Source organism: Camellia sinensis, chromosome 1, assembly GCF_055761805.1.
Source record: "Camellia sinensis isolate YWXY chromosome 1, ASM5576180v1, whole genome shotgun sequence".
Lineage (NCBI taxonomy): Eukaryota > Viridiplantae > Streptophyta > Magnoliopsida > Ericales > Theaceae > Camellia > Camellia sinensis.
The window spans coordinates 250,070,478-250,088,344 of record NC_138961.1 but is presented as its reverse complement, the minus strand read 5'-3'; positions in this window follow the sequence as shown (position 1 = coordinate 250,088,344).

Here is a 17,867-nt window from a genome sequence, read left to right as displayed (position 1 = left end):
GCTTCGTTTGCAGAGCGGGTGAGCTTTTTGATTTTTTTGTTTTTTTTATTATTTTATTTTAAGATTAAAAAGTTTAGTTTGAAAAGAATTTTTAATTTTTTTGTGAGGTAAAGAATATAATGATTATAAATTGAATATAATATTTTGTCTAATTAAATTAAAAAATTTATTTTATTTTTTACGACTATTTTAATCAAAAATAAAAAAATAAAACAAAACAAAACAAAATAAAACCTCGAATTTGTCATTTTTTAAACACTAGTATATATCATATCAAGTATTTATTTATTTATTTCAATTTTTCAACTCATGTTTATGTTATAAGGTTTTATGATTTTATTTTAATTTTGTAACTCAAATTTATAATAAGATTTTGGCTTGTTTTAAGAAGTTGACTTTTAGTCACTTTTTTTGGTTTGAATAATGCTTGAGACCCCCTTTTGGGGGTCACCCCCTCACCCCCCCTTTGCCATGTGGCAGGTGGTGATTGGAGGAGCAGGAAAAAAAAGAAAAAGAAAAAGAAAAGGTAACCAATGAGAGAGAGAGGGGGTCAAAGGGGGTGGGGGGAAAAGGGGGGATGAATCATTACTCTTTTGGTTTATAGTAAAAGTCAAAAGTTGGCTTTTTTGAAAAAATTTTCATTTGGGAAGTTTGTTTTTAGCCAATGGTAAAATTACAATTCTATCTCTCATGAGTCAAAATGTGTTACATGGGTAAAGTTGAAAATATTTTAAACTAAATGGGAGTAATTTGGTCATTTTATTATGATTTGACATCATAAACTGTGGGAGCCGAATATCGGCATTCAATAAGGCCGAGTATCTGGATGAAGACGGCTCAAGAAGGAGAATATATTCGGCTCTGATCTAGTTGGTCGACCACAAAGTCGAATATTATAATCGACATTTTAACCAACAGAACAAAGGCCAAATAAATAAGCGTGCAATGGACCAAAGGTGGGCCCAAAAAACATAAGGCCCAAAAGAAGAAGATATAAATAGGAGAACATCAGCCAAAGAGACGTATGTGAGAATTATTACGTTTAACTTAAGATACAAGTAACTAAGAGAGCATACACTGACTTAACCGTCGAAGTGCTAATTTTGGCACCCCCGATCGGAGTGTTTATTCCCTTTCAGGTTGTTAACTGAGGATCTCGAGCGTCCCAGTGGATCAAAAGAGTATTTCCAAACCACATCCCCACAATTGGCGCCGTCTGTGGGAATACTCAACGACATCCATGGCGGACATAACGGAAGACCCTCCGATAGTCACTGACGAAACCACACAGAGAGACGACTTCACTCCAACAAACATGCTTGGACCGGAGACTATCGCCGCAAGACGTGCCTTGAACTTTAACTCACTTGCACATAACTCGCCCTCGACTTCAGCACATGAGACAATGCAAGCGATCATGGAACAAGTGAAGCAAAACGAACAGAGGCTGGAAAACATGATCGTTGAGAACTAGCGCCTCCGTCAGGACTTGGCCTTGGAAGTAGCAAAATCCAATCAAGCTACACGCCAAGATCCGAGACGACCTCTGAGAGCAGGTGGTCGAAGACCTCAAGTTCGGAGGCAATATAGTGACAGCGACTCTAACTCATTATCCCCAAAGTCCAAAAAGAATGGACGACTCGAAACTACTAGTTCCTCTGAAGAAAGTCCACGTGTAAGGCATAAGCGAAGACAAAATGGTTCGGACGAAGAAGACCAGCACGATCCCTTTGTGCGACGGATTGCAAAGGCAGTACTACCCAAGAAGTTCAAAGCCCCGTCGTTCACCCTGTACGACGGGAAATCGGACCCCACTGATTATATCCGTCATTATAAGCAAGCCATGACGCTGCATGCAGACGACGAGGCTCTCATGTACAGAATATTTCTGAGCAGTTTGGGACCATTGGCCATCAGATGGTATTATAAGTTGGAGCCGACATCGATTAAGAGTTTCCATCAACTACATAAATCCTTCAGAGCAAGATTCATCACCAACGAGGTCCAACTGAAGCAAGCCGACTCTCTCTGGGCAATGCAGATCTAGCTAGGAGAAACCTTACGAGCGTATTCGGCGCGCTATTGAGAATGCTTTAATCTTATCGATGATGCTTGCAACGACTCCATGGCCATTACGGCCTTTAAAATGGGTTTGTATCCTGATAGTGCTCTCCGTAATTCCTTGACTAGAAGACCCCCCAAAATAATCTGGTCGTTAATGAAAAAAGTCGAAGAATACTGCAAAGTGGAAGATGACGCCTTGCGGGTTAAAGTCAGAAACATGGCCAACAAGACGGCCCCTTCTGAAATTGCTCATCCGGTAAATTATGTACCACCTTAGAGCCCTGAACCACGGCATCGGGCTAAACGAGACAAGAGACGGGATTCTCGCCGATCAAACGACCAATGCTCCCACCGAGCTAATGAACAACTTCAAGTAGATAACAGGCGCACAAGGCGCGCAGACAAGAAATATACGGAGTTGTTAGAGCCGATCAGCGTGGTTATGTCTAAAGTCCAACACCTTACGTTCTTTAAATGGCCGTCCAAAATGGTGCGACCTCCCGACACGAGAAGACGGGACAGGCGGTGCGAGTATCATAAGGACCACGGTCATGATACTGAGAGTTGTTATGCATTGAAGGATCACCTGGAGGAATTGGTACAAGATGTCGGCTAAAACAGCATGTTCGAAAAGACAACTCATCCAAAGCAATAGCCTTACGGTCGGATTCACCTCCACTCGGCGTGATCCACATGATATACAGCATGTTAATGACATCTGCGGTGCATACGATCCAGTCGCATCCTGACGTACAAAATCAACTCACTCTGGCTAAACGGCCCCATGAAGCTGCAAGCATTGCTTTTGATGATTCAGATTTGGCCGGAGTGACACTTCCTTACATCGATCCCTTGGTAATTGAGTTACGTGTAAACCGATTCACCGTTGAGTGCGTACTCATTGATCCAGGGAGCACATCGGAAGTTATGTATTACAAGACATTCACCAAACTCGGCTTCACCGAATCGAATCTTTCTCTAGCTCCTTATCCATTGTTTGGCTTCAACGCTAATCCAGAATGCCCGTTGGGCAAAATCACACTACCAGTTCAAGCTGGCTCGCGAACAATGGATGTGGAATTCTGTCACGACCCAAACCCGGCCCTATGGGTTTAGCACCGTAACCGGCCAGTAATCCGAGATTACCGAAGGCCTGCTTAACAGTAATACAGTAAAACAGAGTACAGGGCCTGGCGGAAGCCAATACAGTAATTAAACAATGTCCAATGAGCTGTGACAGTCTGTATGCCAAAAAGATTTTTTATTTTTTTTTCATGCATTAATACATAAACAGTACAGAACAGTATGCACAATATTTACATTCATTCAAACTAGGGACTCTACCCTAGATAGCGGTACAGTGGACAGTCAGTCTATACAAAACAGTACGGTCTATACAGAATTTACAGTCACTCAGTACAGGGACCTAATCCCTTTATAACAGTACAGTAGTCCAAACAGTATGGAAACAGACGGGGGAAAACAAACAAAACACCCCCAAGCCATAGCATGGCAACTCGGAACCTCGCAGTGAGGCACATAGGCTGGCTTGACAAAACTGGAGTTACCCTGACGCTCCTAGCTCCGATCTGGTGCCTGTACACCTACATATATATATAAGCAGTGAGCTAAAGCCCAGTGAATAACATAATGCGTAAAGGGGTTTAGAATGAATGTCCTTACAGTGATGAAAACAGTTCAATTCAATCAGTATTTCAGTTGTTCAGTACAGTAAACAGTCATATGTGGTACATCCATTAGCATAACAGTAACAGTAGGTCTTAAAAGACCGAACAGTAATGATGGCCATCAGTCAGTAAACAGTAGTGGTTCCACGAGGGAACCGACAGAGAATTCTGTCGTAGTGACAGTAACAGTAAACAGTAAGTACTAAGGATGCCACAGTACAGTTCAGAAATAAAGGACATACATTCATTCAGTAAATAATACCAGTTCAGTAAACAGTTCAGTTCAGTATTCAAAAGATATCAGTTGAACATATCTTTACACAATTGTTACTCACAGAGTTCTGGGCTACAGTATGCTAGAGCGTGTCTCCCCAGTTGCCAACCCTACACAGTTCACAGGTTGAACACACACTAAGCTACACAGTTGGGAAATATCATAACTTAATCCCTAATTTGCCTTGGTGTGTTCTACAACGATATCCTCATCTAAATGCCTTAAACTAGGCCTAAGAATACCTAGGATGGGATGAGGATGCAAAAATGCACATTTAAAAGCATTTTCAGGATTTTCAGAAAAACAGAGTCCCGCTCGAGCTCAGGTTTCCCCGCTCGAGCGTACAGGCAAACAAAGGTACTCGCTCGAGCGCAAACTTTCCCGCTCGAGCGTACAGTAAAGGTACTGGATGGGTGAAATCCCCGCTCGACGCCCGCTCGAGCTTGAGACATGACTCCGCTCGAGCGCCCAATCCTCCGCTCGAGCGGACTGTAAAACAGTGCAAGATGCTGGAAGCTCGATTTTCCCGCTCGAGCGGCACTTTCCCCGCTCGAGCGGACGACGGAAATCTGGAAATCCCAGATTCGAGCTCCAGGTCCAAAACCAAGCTCAAAAGCATCAAAACCAATCCTCTTGGGCCCATTTTCTGGAAAACATTTATAAACACATAGGATATCATGTTTCAAAACTCAATTTTAAGAAATCAAAGCCCAAGGGTGTTTAATTCAAACCCAATTTAAACCATTTTTCAAGCACAAGATGAACATGCAAACATGCATGAATTCAAACCATTTTGAAGCTTCAATTTGATGCTCTTAGGAGCCAATTCTTTTCAAAACATGGTGAAATCATGGACTTAAACATGATTATGAACATGCATGTAACCCTTTGCCATGAAAACAACTCAAACATCTACAATACAAACATGCATGCATGAAATGAGCTTCAAATCAACAACAATGAACCAAAATATGACTTAGTTCTACAATGAAGCATGACTCATGCAAGAACTAGCTCAAACACATCAATAAAGGTTGAGTTCCCTTACCTAGAGCCTCAATTCCAAGTGTAGGACCACAAAGCAACAATCAACCTTCAATTCTCTTCAAATTCTAAGCAATATTGAAATGAACTCAAGACTCTCACTTCCTCTCTCTCTAAATTCGGCTAGAACAAGAAGAAATGGCTGAGCAAATGTGTTTGGCTCAGGTATAATGAGCTCAAAGTGTAGAGGTAGTGGCCCACTCAAGGGCAAAACGGTAATTAAGTCCAACTCTTTAATTAGCATATTTTAATCTAATTTAATCATACCTAATCAGTTTTCAGGTAAATACACCACAAAATCACATAAATTATGATGATCATTAAACATCAATCAGTTTCTAATTCGGCCGCCGATAAGGCCTTCAATTAGCAGTTTAAACATATAAGTATGAACAGATAATCATACAATCAAACAGATAGAGTGCAATTTAACTAACATATACTCAATCAATTCGGTTTCCAGTTTCAGTCAGTCAGTTCAGTACTTTTAATCAGTTCAATTATCAGTCAGTTATCAGTCATTATCAGTCTCGTTTAACAGTAATCGGTGATCAATCGGTCATTAATCAGTAAACAGTATGAGGGTTGTTACAGTCTCCCCTCCTTATAAAGAGTTTAGTCCTCTAAACTCGAGTTACCTTCATTCTGGAAGAAAACAGGATTCAGTGGAAACAGTTCAGGATATCTTTTGGCCATGTTATCTTCCCTTTCCCAAGTGGCATACACACCACCATGGTTCTGCCAGTCAACTTTCACTAGCGGGATCTCTTTGTTTCTCAGTTTCTTGATCCGTCTGTTAACAATCTGTATAGGCCGTTCCTCGTAAGTGTAGTCATCACTCAGCACTACACGAGTAGGCTCTATTACATGGAAAGGATCCCGAAGATAGTCTCTCAACATAGAGATGTGGAAGACGTTATGCATATGCTCCATTTCAGGAGGAAGCGCAACTTGATACGCCACCGGATTGATTTTCTCAATGATCTCATATGGTCCGACGTATCTCGGTGCTAACTTGCCTTTGACTCCAAAACGAGTCTGGCCTTTCATTGGTGTCACTTTCACAAAAACGTGATCACCCACTTCATACTCTCTGTCCCGTCTTCTGACATCTGCATAACTTTTCTGTCTACTCTGCGCAGTTTTCAGTCTTTGCTGTATCAGTTTCACTTTTTCAGTTGTTTCATACACAATCTCGGGCCCAAGCAAAGGCCCATCTCCAACTTCTGCCCAGCAAATTGGAGATCTACATTTTCTGCCATACAATGCCTCAAAAGGCGCTATACCAATACTCGAATGGTAGCTGTTGTTGTAGGCGAATTCAGCTAAGGGCAAATGACTTTCCCAGTCTCCCTGAAAATCAAGGACACACATTCTCAGTAAATCCTCCAGAGTTTGGATGGTCCTTTCTGACTGGCCATCTGTCTGAGGATGATAGGCACTACTCAGCCTCAATTCAGTACCCAATGCAGTCTGTAGACTTTGCCAAAACCTCGATGTAAACTTCGAATCCCTGTCAGAAACAATAGACACGGGCACTCCGTGCAGTCTCACAATTTCATCAATATAGATAACAGCCAATTTATCCGCATTATAGATTGTCTTGACAGGTAAGAAGTGAGCAGATTTGGTTAGTCTATCAACAATAACCCAAATTGAATCCATACCTTTTCTGGAGCGAGGTAATCCAACGATAAAATCCATCGTGATATGCTCCCATTTCCACTCTGGTATGGGCAGAGGTTGCAATAGTCCGGCAGGTCGTTGATGTTCAGCTTTGACCTGTTGGCAATGAAGACATTTGGATACAAAATCAGCAATTTCTTTCTTCATTCCCGGCCACCAGAAATTCTGTTTCAGATTTTGGTACATTTTCGTATTCCCCGGGTGGATAGAAAATCTTGAGTTGTGGCCCTCTTGCAGAACTCTTCTTTTCAGTTCAGTATCATTTGGTACACACAGTCTTTCTTGAAATTTCAGTACATTATTCTCAAATTTGAATCCCGGTCTCTGTTTGGATTCTCTTTCCTCGATGATCTTCTTCAAGAAATCATCCAGTTGTTGTTTTTCTTTAACCTCTTCAATCAGTGCCGGTTGAGCAGAAATAGCAGCTAAGGTTCCACCTTGTTCTCTCAAAACAATTTCAATTTCAGATTTTTCAAGGTCACAAAGCAACTCTTTCTGTCCTGTAAGCAAACAGGCTAAGTTTCCAATCGATTTCCGGCTCAATGCATCGGCAACGGTATTGGCTTTTCCCGGATGGTACAATATCTGTAGGTCATAATCCTTAATCAGTTCCAGCCATCTCCGCTGTCTCATGTTCAGTTCTTTCTGTGTGAAGAAATACTTTAAACTCTTGTGGTCGGTGTATACTTCACATGTCACCCCGTACAGATAGTGACGCCAGATTTTCAGTGCAAATACTACTGCAGCAAGTTCCAGATCATGGGTCGGGTAGTTCTTTTCATGTGGTCTCAACTGTCGGGAAGCATAAGCAATAACTCTCCCATTCTGCATTAAAACACACCCCAGACCCTTATGAGAAGCATCACTAAATACAGTATAACCATCCGTACCTGAAGGTAAGGTAAGAACTGGTGCAGTCACTAATCGAGTTTTCAACTCCTGAAAAGCAGATTCTCTTTGGTCAGTCCAGTCAAATGATGTCCCCTTCTGAGTTAACTGAGTCAATGGTAGGGCAATTTTGGAGAAATCCTTGACAAATCTTCTGTAATATCCAGCCAGTCCCAAAAAGCTTCGGACTTCAGTCACATTGGTCGGTCTAGGCCAGTTCACTACAGCTTCAATTTTCTGCGGATCAACAGAAATTCCATTTTTGCTAACAACATGCCCCAGAAACATAACATGGTCAAGCCAAAATTCACATTTAGACAGTTTAGCATACAGTTTCTGTTCTCTTAAGGTTTGTAGGGCAAGTCTCAGATGATGTTCATGCTGTTCTATACTTTTGGAGTAAATCAATATGTCATCGATAAATACAACAATAAAGTCATCAAGGTATGGTTTAAAAATTCTGTTCATGAGGTCCATAAAAGCAGCTGGTGCATTCGTGACCCCAAAAGGCATAACTAAAAATTCGTAATGTCCATACCTCGTTCTAAAAGCAGTTTTATCAATGTCTTCCGGTTTAACCTTCAGTTGATGATATCCGGATCTAAGATCAATCTTGGAAAATACTTTAGCACCCTGTAACTGATCAAACAGGTCATCAATACGCGGTAATGGGTATTTATTCTTTACAGTTACCTTGTTCAATTCACGGTAGTCAATGCACAGTCTCAGTGAGCCATCTTTCTTCTTTACAAACAAAACAGGCGCACCCCATGGCGAAGTGCTAGGTCTGATAAACTTCTTATCCAGTAGTTCCTGTAGTTGCACTTTCAACTCCTTCAGTTCAGTTGGGGCCATTCGGTACGGAGCTTTAGAAACTGGTTGTGTTCCGGGAATCACATCAACGGTAAATTCTATCTCCCTATCAGTCAAATCTCCTGGAAGATTATCTGGAAAAACATCTGGAAATTCTCTGACTATAGGAATACAATTCACATCAGTTTTAATACTATCATCAGTCGACACAGTCAGTACAGAACACAGATATCCTTTACACCCCTTTCTAATTAATTTAACAGCTTTCACTGACGAAATCAAATACGGAGGAGGTACTACTCCACTCCCATTAAACACAAATTCAGGCAGACCAGGTGGACGGAAAACAACTTGCTTGGTCACACAGTCAATAGTGGCATGATATTTTGTTAACCAGTCCATTCCCAATATGACATCAAAATGATCAATGTTCAATGGCAGTAAATCAATAAACAGATGCGTATCCCCAACAATAATTTCACATGCGGGGTACATATAAGCACATGTCATGGATCCCCCTACGGGTGATGATACGACTAGCAGATAGTTCATAGGTTCTAAGGGTCTATTCAATTTCCGTGAGAAAGCATGCGATACATAAGAATGTGTAGACCCCGAATCAATTAATACATATGCATTTTGTGCACAAATAGAAAGAATACCTGACACAACGGTCTCGGTATTCTGCACATCTCCCGGTACTAGTGCGAACACTCGGCCTTGCCTCACAGGCTCTTTCCCGGTAGCTTTAGGGTTAGGCTTTGGTGGAGCATTTGATGCTGCGCCGCTGGCTGCAGCTTTGCTATTGCCTTGAGGAGCAGAAGGGCAATCTTTAACCATGTGGCCCACCTTGCCACACCTGTAACAGGCTCCAGATAATTTGTGACAAACCCCTTTATGCTTGTTACCACATACAGAGCAGGGTGGAATGAACCCACTCCCTTGGCTGGGGCTAGTCATTGATCCCGTGTTCTGTTTCTTATTGGCTGGGTTGTGCTTGCCTTTCTTGAATTTGAAACCCTGCCTTTTACCATGCCATTCAGTTGTTGGTGTTTCAGATTGTTTCACTGCTGCAATGTTCGACTCGGCCATCAATGCCCGGTCGAGAACACCTACAAAAGTCGGTAATTTCAAAACATTTATCCGGTCAAGTATTGCCACATTAAGGCCACCTTCAAATTTTCTGGCCTTCTTATATTCAGTATCCACCATGTGCGGTGCATAACGGGCAAGTTCAGTAAATTTCGTTTCATATTCGGCAACCGACGTGGTGCCCTGTTTCAGTTGCTCAAATTCAGTCACTTTCCTATCCCTGACACACTGAGGGAAGTACTTTTCAAAGAAGGACTCCTTGAACTGAGCCCAAGTCATAACAGTATTTGTATCACGGATCAACATTCACCACCTTCTAGCTTCTTCTTGGAGGGTGAAGGTAGCTAACAATACCTTATTCGCTTCCGAGCACGGAAACACTTCAAATAATTTTTCTGTTTCAAGCACCCAAGCTTCAGCCTTTAACGGTTCGAGGCCTCCCTGAAAGGATGGCGGTTTCATCTTGCTGAATTTATGGGTGAGAGCAATAATATCCCCATCATCCACATTCGCATTAGGTTCCGGCTGTACCGGAGGAGGAGGAGGAGGAGGTGGGGGCTGTTGGTTCTGTTGTTGCTCAAGTCTAGCAGTTATCAGTTCTATCATTCTTTCCATTCTTGCCTCAGTAGATGAGGACTCAGGTTCATTTGCATTGTCCATTTCACTATAAGCAGTTATAACAGTTTTAAACATAAGCAGTCATTTGTTTAACAGTTTACCACATTAGTATGTATTCAGTCATAACATAACCACACACTTATCATGCTCATGAGATGCCCTAATAACTTTTCTAGGACACCCTATAGCTCATTTGGACACGTGTGTGCGGTATAACTCGTGGTAAGTATCGCTCTGATACCACTCTGTCACGACCCAAACCCGGCCCTATGGGTTTAGCACCGTAACCGGCCAGTAATCCGAGATTACCGAAGGCCTGCTTAACAGTAATACAGTAAAACAGAGTACAGGGCCTGGCGGAAGCCAATACAGTAATTAAACAATGTCCAATGAGCTGTGACAGTCTGTATGCCAAAAAGATTTTTCATGCATTAATACATAAACAGTACAGAACAGTATGCACAATATTTACATTCATTCAAACTAGGGACTCTACCCTAGATAGCGGTACAGTGGACAGTCAGTCTATACAAAACAGTACGGTCTATACAGAATTTACAGTCACTCAGTACAGGGACCTAATCCCTTTATAACAGTACAGTAGTCCAAACAGTATGGAAACAGACGGGGGAAAACAAACAAAACACCCCCAAGCCATAGCATGGCAACTCGGAACCTCGCAGTGAGGCACATAGGCTGGCTTGACAAAACTGGAGTTACCCTGACGCTCCTAGCTCCGATCTGGTGCCTGTACACCTACATATATATATAAGCAGTGAGCTAAAGCCCAGTGAATAACATAATGCGTAAAGGGGTTTAGAATGAATGTCCTTACAGTGATGAAAACAGTTCAATTCAATCAGTATTTCAGTTGTTCAGTACAGTAAACAGTCATATGTGGTACATCCATTAGCATAACAGTAACAGTAGGTCTTAAAAGACCGAACAGTAATGATGGCCATCAGTCAGTAAACGGTAGTGGTTCCACGAGGGAACCGACAGAGAATTCTGTCGCAGTAACAGTAACAGTAAACAGTAAGTACTAAGGATGCCACAGTACAGTTCAGAAATAAAGGACATACATTCATTCAGTAAATAATACCAGTTCAGTAAACAGTTCAGTTCAGTATTCAAAAGATATCAGTTGAACATATCTTTACACAATTGTTACTCACAGAGTTCTGGGCTACAGTATGCTAGAGCGTGTCTCCCCAGTTGCCAACCCTACACAGTTCACAGGTTGAACACACACTAAGCTACACAGTTGGGAAATATCATAACTTAATCCCTAATTTGCCTTGGTGTGTTCTACAACGATATCCTCATCTAAATGCCTTAAACTAGGCCTAAGAATACCTAGGATGGGATGAGGATGCAAAAATGCACATTTAAAAGCATTTTCAGGATTTTCAGAAAAACAGAGTCCCGCTCGAGCTCAGGTTTCCCCGCTCGAGCGTACAGGCAAACAAAGGTACTCGCTCGAGCGCAAACTTTCCCGCTCGAGCGTACAGTAAAGGTACTGGATGGGTGAAATCCCCGCTCGACGCCCGCTCGAGCTTGAGACATGACTCCGCTCGAGCGCCCAATCCTCCGCTCGAGCGGACTGTAAAACAGTGCAAGATGCTGGAAGCTCGATTTTCCCGCTCGAGCGGCACTTCCCCCGCTCGAGCGGACGACGGAAATCTGGAAATCCCAGATTCGAGCTCCAGGTCCAAAACCAAGCTCAAAAGCATCAAAACCAATCCTCTTGGGCCCATTTTCTGGAAAACATTTATAAACACATAGGATATCATGTTTCAAAGCTCAATTTTAAGAAATCAAAGCCCAAGGGTGTTTAATTCAAACCCAATTTAAACCATTTTTCAAGCACAAGATGAACATGCAAACATGCATGAATTCAAACCATTTTGAAGCTTCAATTTGATGCTCTCAGGAGCCAATTCTTTTCAAAACATGGTGAAATCATGGACTTAAACATGATTATGAATATGCATGTAACCCTTTGCCATGAAAACAACTCAAACATCTACAATACAAACATGCATGCATGAAATGAGCTTCAAATCAACAACAATGAACCAAAATATGACTTAGTTCTACAATGAAGCATGACTCATGCAAGAACTAGCTCAAACACATCAATAAAGGTTGAGTTCCCTTACCTAGAGCCTCAATTCCAAGTGTAGGACCACAAAGCAACAATCAACCTTCAATTCTCTTCAAATTCTAAGCAATATTGAAATGAACTCAAGACTCTCACTTCCTCTCTCTCTAAATTCGGCTAGAACAAGAAGAAATGGCTGAGCAAATGTGTTTGGCTCAAGTATAATGAGCTCAAAGTGTAGAGGTAGTGGCCCACTCAAGGGCAAAACGGTAATTAAGTCCAACTCTTTAATTAGCATATTTTAATCTAATTTAATCATACCTAATCAGTTTTCAGGTAAATACACCACAAAATCACATAAATTATGATGATCATTAAACATCAATCAGTTTCTAATTCGGCCGCCGATAAGGCCTTCAATTAGCAGTTTAAACATATAAGTATGAACAGATAATCATACAATCAAACAGATAGAGTGCAATTTAACTAACATATACTCAATCAATTCGGTTTCCAGTTTCAGTCAGTCAGTTCAGTACTTTTAATCAGTTCAATTATCAGTCAGTTATCAGTCATTATCAGTCTCGTTTAACAGTAATCGGTGATCAATCGGTCATTAATCAGTAAACAGTATGAGGGTTGTTACACCTACCTCCCGTACGGGGAGGCTCGCCATTGTGATTCATTGCTAAGTCCAGCTCAGCCAGCGTCCTACCCTCTCCCTTGCTGTTAAAGAATAGTCTAGTTGACATTCACACTTTTCCGGCCACATCTGACGGACAGAATTGAGTTGCTTTTTGAAACACAAATGGAATCTTCCTCCATTTTTAGTCATTCAGGAGTGCACCGTACTCCCAAGGCGACCTCATCAATGCGCGCACTCCATAAGCCACTGATATTCGGCGTTATTGATTCGTTCCGAACTGGGGCAAGGGCAGATTTGTTAATATTAACGGCTAAAGGATGGCCAATCGAATTGGCTAAATCCCTAAATCCCATGGCCTTATGCCGAAAGGATCACATGCCTCAATCATCTCACGAACCGTCGATATTCGGCGTTCCGGTTCATAACTAAGGCAATGGCAGATTCGTTAATCTTAACGGCTAAAGGATGGCCAATCGAATAGGCTAAATCCCTAAATCCCATGGCCTTATGGCGAAAGGATCACGTGCCTCAGTCATCCACGAACTGTCGATATTCAGCATTCCAGTTCATAACTAAGGCAAGGGCAGATTCGTTAATCTTAACTAAGGCAAGGGCAAGGCCAGATATTTGCGCCGAAAGGATCATGTACATTCATATGCAAGGGTGTGCTTAGTTTATTCAACTAATTTGAAAGTCTAATCACGAAGATACGCCGCTATCTCTTTAGCAATATTTAATTTATTCATATTTTTAATGGAATGTCTATCTACCGCACAACAGACAGCAGTAGTCCTATCCAAAATAGGGAAAAAGCAATAATCTTCATTGATAACAACAATTGCGTACAGGTAATATTGCAAAGCAAGGGAAATTTTCATTCATAAAGTGAATACAGATAGTCATCATTTTATACATGAAGATTACCCCAAGTAAATAGAAGCCTACTAAGAAAACAAAACATGTTTACAAAAACATACACTGAAAATCCTAACAAAACTAAAGTGTCACCCAAAATCAATCCTCAGGGTCAGACTCAAGCGGCTCAACGTCCACTTGCTCGTATGGAATTGGCATGGCCAATGTCACATCAGCGGCGGCAAGGGCTTTGAGCCAACCGTGTTTGAATCCCCGATTCTCGAATTTAGGGACTTCTTCTACATAATTTGCAATGGCAGCACTCTTCCTAGCCTCGAACGCTTTGGAAGCCTCGGAGTCGGCTACTTCCTTCGCCTTCTTCGACTCTTCCAATTCAGCCTTCAGCTTGACAATCACCTCCTTGGCTAACTTGAGAAAACCTTCGCTCGCGTTTGTCCTCTCCTCGGCGGCCAATTTGAGCTGGTCATAACTTCGAGCCCTTTCCGCCTCGGTTTCGGCCCTTACATTTTCCATAGTTGCTCTCGTTACCTCGAGCTCGGCCCTGCTCCTCTCACCCTCAACTTCCGATTTCAAACAGCCAATTTGTTCAATGGCGTCATGCTGGCGGCGGCCTATTTCGGCTATCCTTCCGACCATCTGCAAAATAAAGTTTAAATCAAAACAAAACCAAAACAATATACACAGAAAACGAAAATTAGGATCAAGCGACTAATGCTATTGCCAACAAGTCTAGCTCTGCCTGAAAGGCTGCCTTGTCAGCCGGCAATGATACCGAGGAAGCCAAGTTCAACACCACGGCTAGATCTTTCAAGGCCGACACATCAAAGGAGATCGACACGTTTTTTATCTTCGGTTGAACAACAAAAGGCGCAGCCACATCCGACTCCTCTAAGCGCAGCCGTTTGTCAATGGGATTTTCCTCAGCGCCGACGTCGCTCTCGGCGGAATGTTTCTCCCCCCTTTGATCTTCTTGGCTTTGCCGTTCGACTTCCTGCACCGTCTCAGCCACCTCAATTTGGGCCGTTTCTTTTATAATAATAGGCTCAAGAGATTCAGTTAGAGGTTTGGAACAGATGGTATCGGCTCTCCATCTGGCGGTCATCCATTGGGCGTTTTTCCTTCGTGCCAATTGCGAAAGCGTTTCCCCAGCCATTTCCTCCGGATAAGAACCGGGGAGATCTCCCAAACCAATATATATATCTTCAAAAGAAACTTCCCCCCGACCTAAAGTGGAGGGAGGGTCGTCCTGATTAAGGCCTACTGCTTCAAACGCCGAGTTAAGAGCCTCATCGACTTCAACTTCTAAAGCAGACTAGCTCGGTTGTTCAGCGATCTCCTCGGCTACTGGCTCTTTGGCTTGGTCCGAATCAGAAGCTTTGAAACCGATCTACCTAAGACTTTTGAAGTGAGGGAAGATGAGAGCCGTGAGATATTTTTCGCCACGTGGAATTAGGATGTTTTTTGCGGCCGAGAATGTTGTATAAGTTGGCTCGTTCCTCAGAAGTATATGGGCGACTCTCCCCTGCTTCTGGATATTGGGACGGCCAAAAAACTGGAGTGCAGTTTTGATTTCCACAAGAACCGCGTCGTCAACCAAAACCAGAACTTTCTTCAAATGGTTGCCTACACAAATAAAAAGATTACTTAGAGAGAAAGTCGAGTAAACGAAGATTAGACAAGCAAAAGAAGCTACATGGCAACCTGGTTCGCCTCTCCGTCTAGGTATAGGGTCTAAGTGGTCTTTGCCCTCGCCGAATTTTCAGTTACCTTAGACAATGACCATTACATCATCAACCCGCTTGCCAGAGCTGGCAAGCATAGTTACCAAGTGATGATCAGTGTCCTTGGCCCTGAGAAAATAGTGCCCTTGCTGATCGGAGGATTTGGCCAAAGCATAACAGTGTCAAATAGCGGGAATGCCAAGGTTGATCCTAAAGCGCCAGTTTAACTCTATGATCCCCATTACGATTTGGAAAAAGTTTACATTTGGTTGGGAAGGGATCAAACCCCAATGACAAAGGACAACTTAAGAAATGGGTGTAGGGAAAAACGGACCCCGCCCTCTGTAATTGACAGAAGAGGAAAGATGATTGTACTCTCATCAGCCCTCTCCATATCAAGAGTGTTTTCCGTCACGAAGGATAAATGGACATCATCAGGGATACAAAAATGGTGTCGAAACCTAGTAATGCGATCCGCAGAAAGAAGGTCTTTTAAATGCTTAGCCATCCTAGCAAGTCTAAGGAGTACGCTAAACTGAAAATAAACAAGGAAATAGGATTCAAGAAGAAAAGGAAAAAGAACTTACAATAAGCAGAGGAGAAAATGAGAGGCGGAGGGAAGTTGCAGAGGACGCAAGACGGAGTAGGTATATCGACTGACAGTCCAGGAGATTCGAATATTCAAAAAGCATGCACTCAAAGAGACAACAAAGTTTCAAATCATAATAAATGAAGAAAGCGTACGAAGAGGCGGGAATATGTAATAGTGCTCAGAAAACGTGTGCTCTGACACACGTTGAGATAAGTTTAGCCGCCGTCCCTCTGGATTCTCAAACTCGAGTAAATATGCCGTATGAAACCAAACATGCCGAATAACAGAAGTTAACAGGATGTTTGGGGGGCAATTGTGGGAGCCGAATAACGGCGTTCAATAAGGCCGAGTATCTAGATGAAGATGGCTCAAGAAGGAGAATATATCCGGCTCTGATCTAGTTGGTCGACCATAAAGTTGAATATTATAACCGGCATTTTAACCAACCGAACAAAGGCCGAATAAATAAGCGTGCAATGGACCAAAGGTGGGCCCAAAAAACATAAGGCCCAAAAGAAGAAGATATAAATATGAGAACATCAGCCAAGGAGAGGTATGTGAGAATTATTACGCTTAACTTAAGATACAAGTAACTAAGAGAGCATACACTGACTTAACCGTCGGAGTGCTAATTCTGGCACCCCCGACCGGAGTGTTTATTCCTTTTCAAGTTGTTAGCTGAAGATCTTGAGCGTCCCAGTGGATCAAAAGAATATTTCCAAGCCACATCCCCACATAAACAAATATTAATCAAAAAAACCAAAAGTCACTTTTTATTAACTTTCCAAATCATTTGTCTAAAAAAGCTAAAAGTTTAGTTAAAAGTTAAAAAATCACTTTTTACCATCTTCCCAAATAGGCCTTTGTAATTTTAAAACATAACGGTGAATTAAGAAATTGTCAACCCATTAAAAAAACTTATTGAGATTATTTCTCTCAAAGATTCTAAAACCCGATTATTTTAATTCAAGCAGTTCATCATGGTGAGTTTTCATTACTTAGAATGAAGTTACTTCCAAGTCTGAAGCCATATTTCAATGCTGCTGTTTAATCTGGCTAGGTCAGAAATTGGATAATCCAATCCAATTACTTACTAGTTCTTTCAGACAATCAGATCAATTTCACCTTACAATATTCAGACCAATCCAATATTCATTGCAGGCTAACGAAGGCTATTTTCACAAGTAAAGACATCAGTGGGAGGGCCTCACAAGGATGCAAACCGATTACTTGAGTGATGAACACATGAAAACGCAGAACTAGTTCCGGATACAAATGGAAAGGTGGGGAAATTCTATTTTTACATACTTCTTAGTGCATATCATTTCTCAATACACATGCTTAGTACTTTAATTATTAATTATTATTCTCTTTTCACACACTAAATATTCCAATCATACCCTTAACTCATATCTTGTACACACACCACCTCAATCTACTTTTCATACACTCTCAAATCAATCTAGCTCCTCTCATGGAGTCGATGAACAATTCGTTCAAGGCCAAATCGATAGGGTAGATCTATAATCGAGAGTAAATTCTGATCAAGAGGAAATTGAAGTTCTAAGAAAAAGTAACTTTGAACCCAAAAGAATTCCATCTACATTATCTTCATTAATCTCTATCATAAAACCCATCTTTTTATTTTCCAAACGAGCTCTAGTATTTCTATTTGCAAGTTGATTAGTTGAATGAAATCCCATCTAGGTCTTTGCTTTAAGATGTTCAATTTGTATTTTTGTTTCATTATGATAACAATTT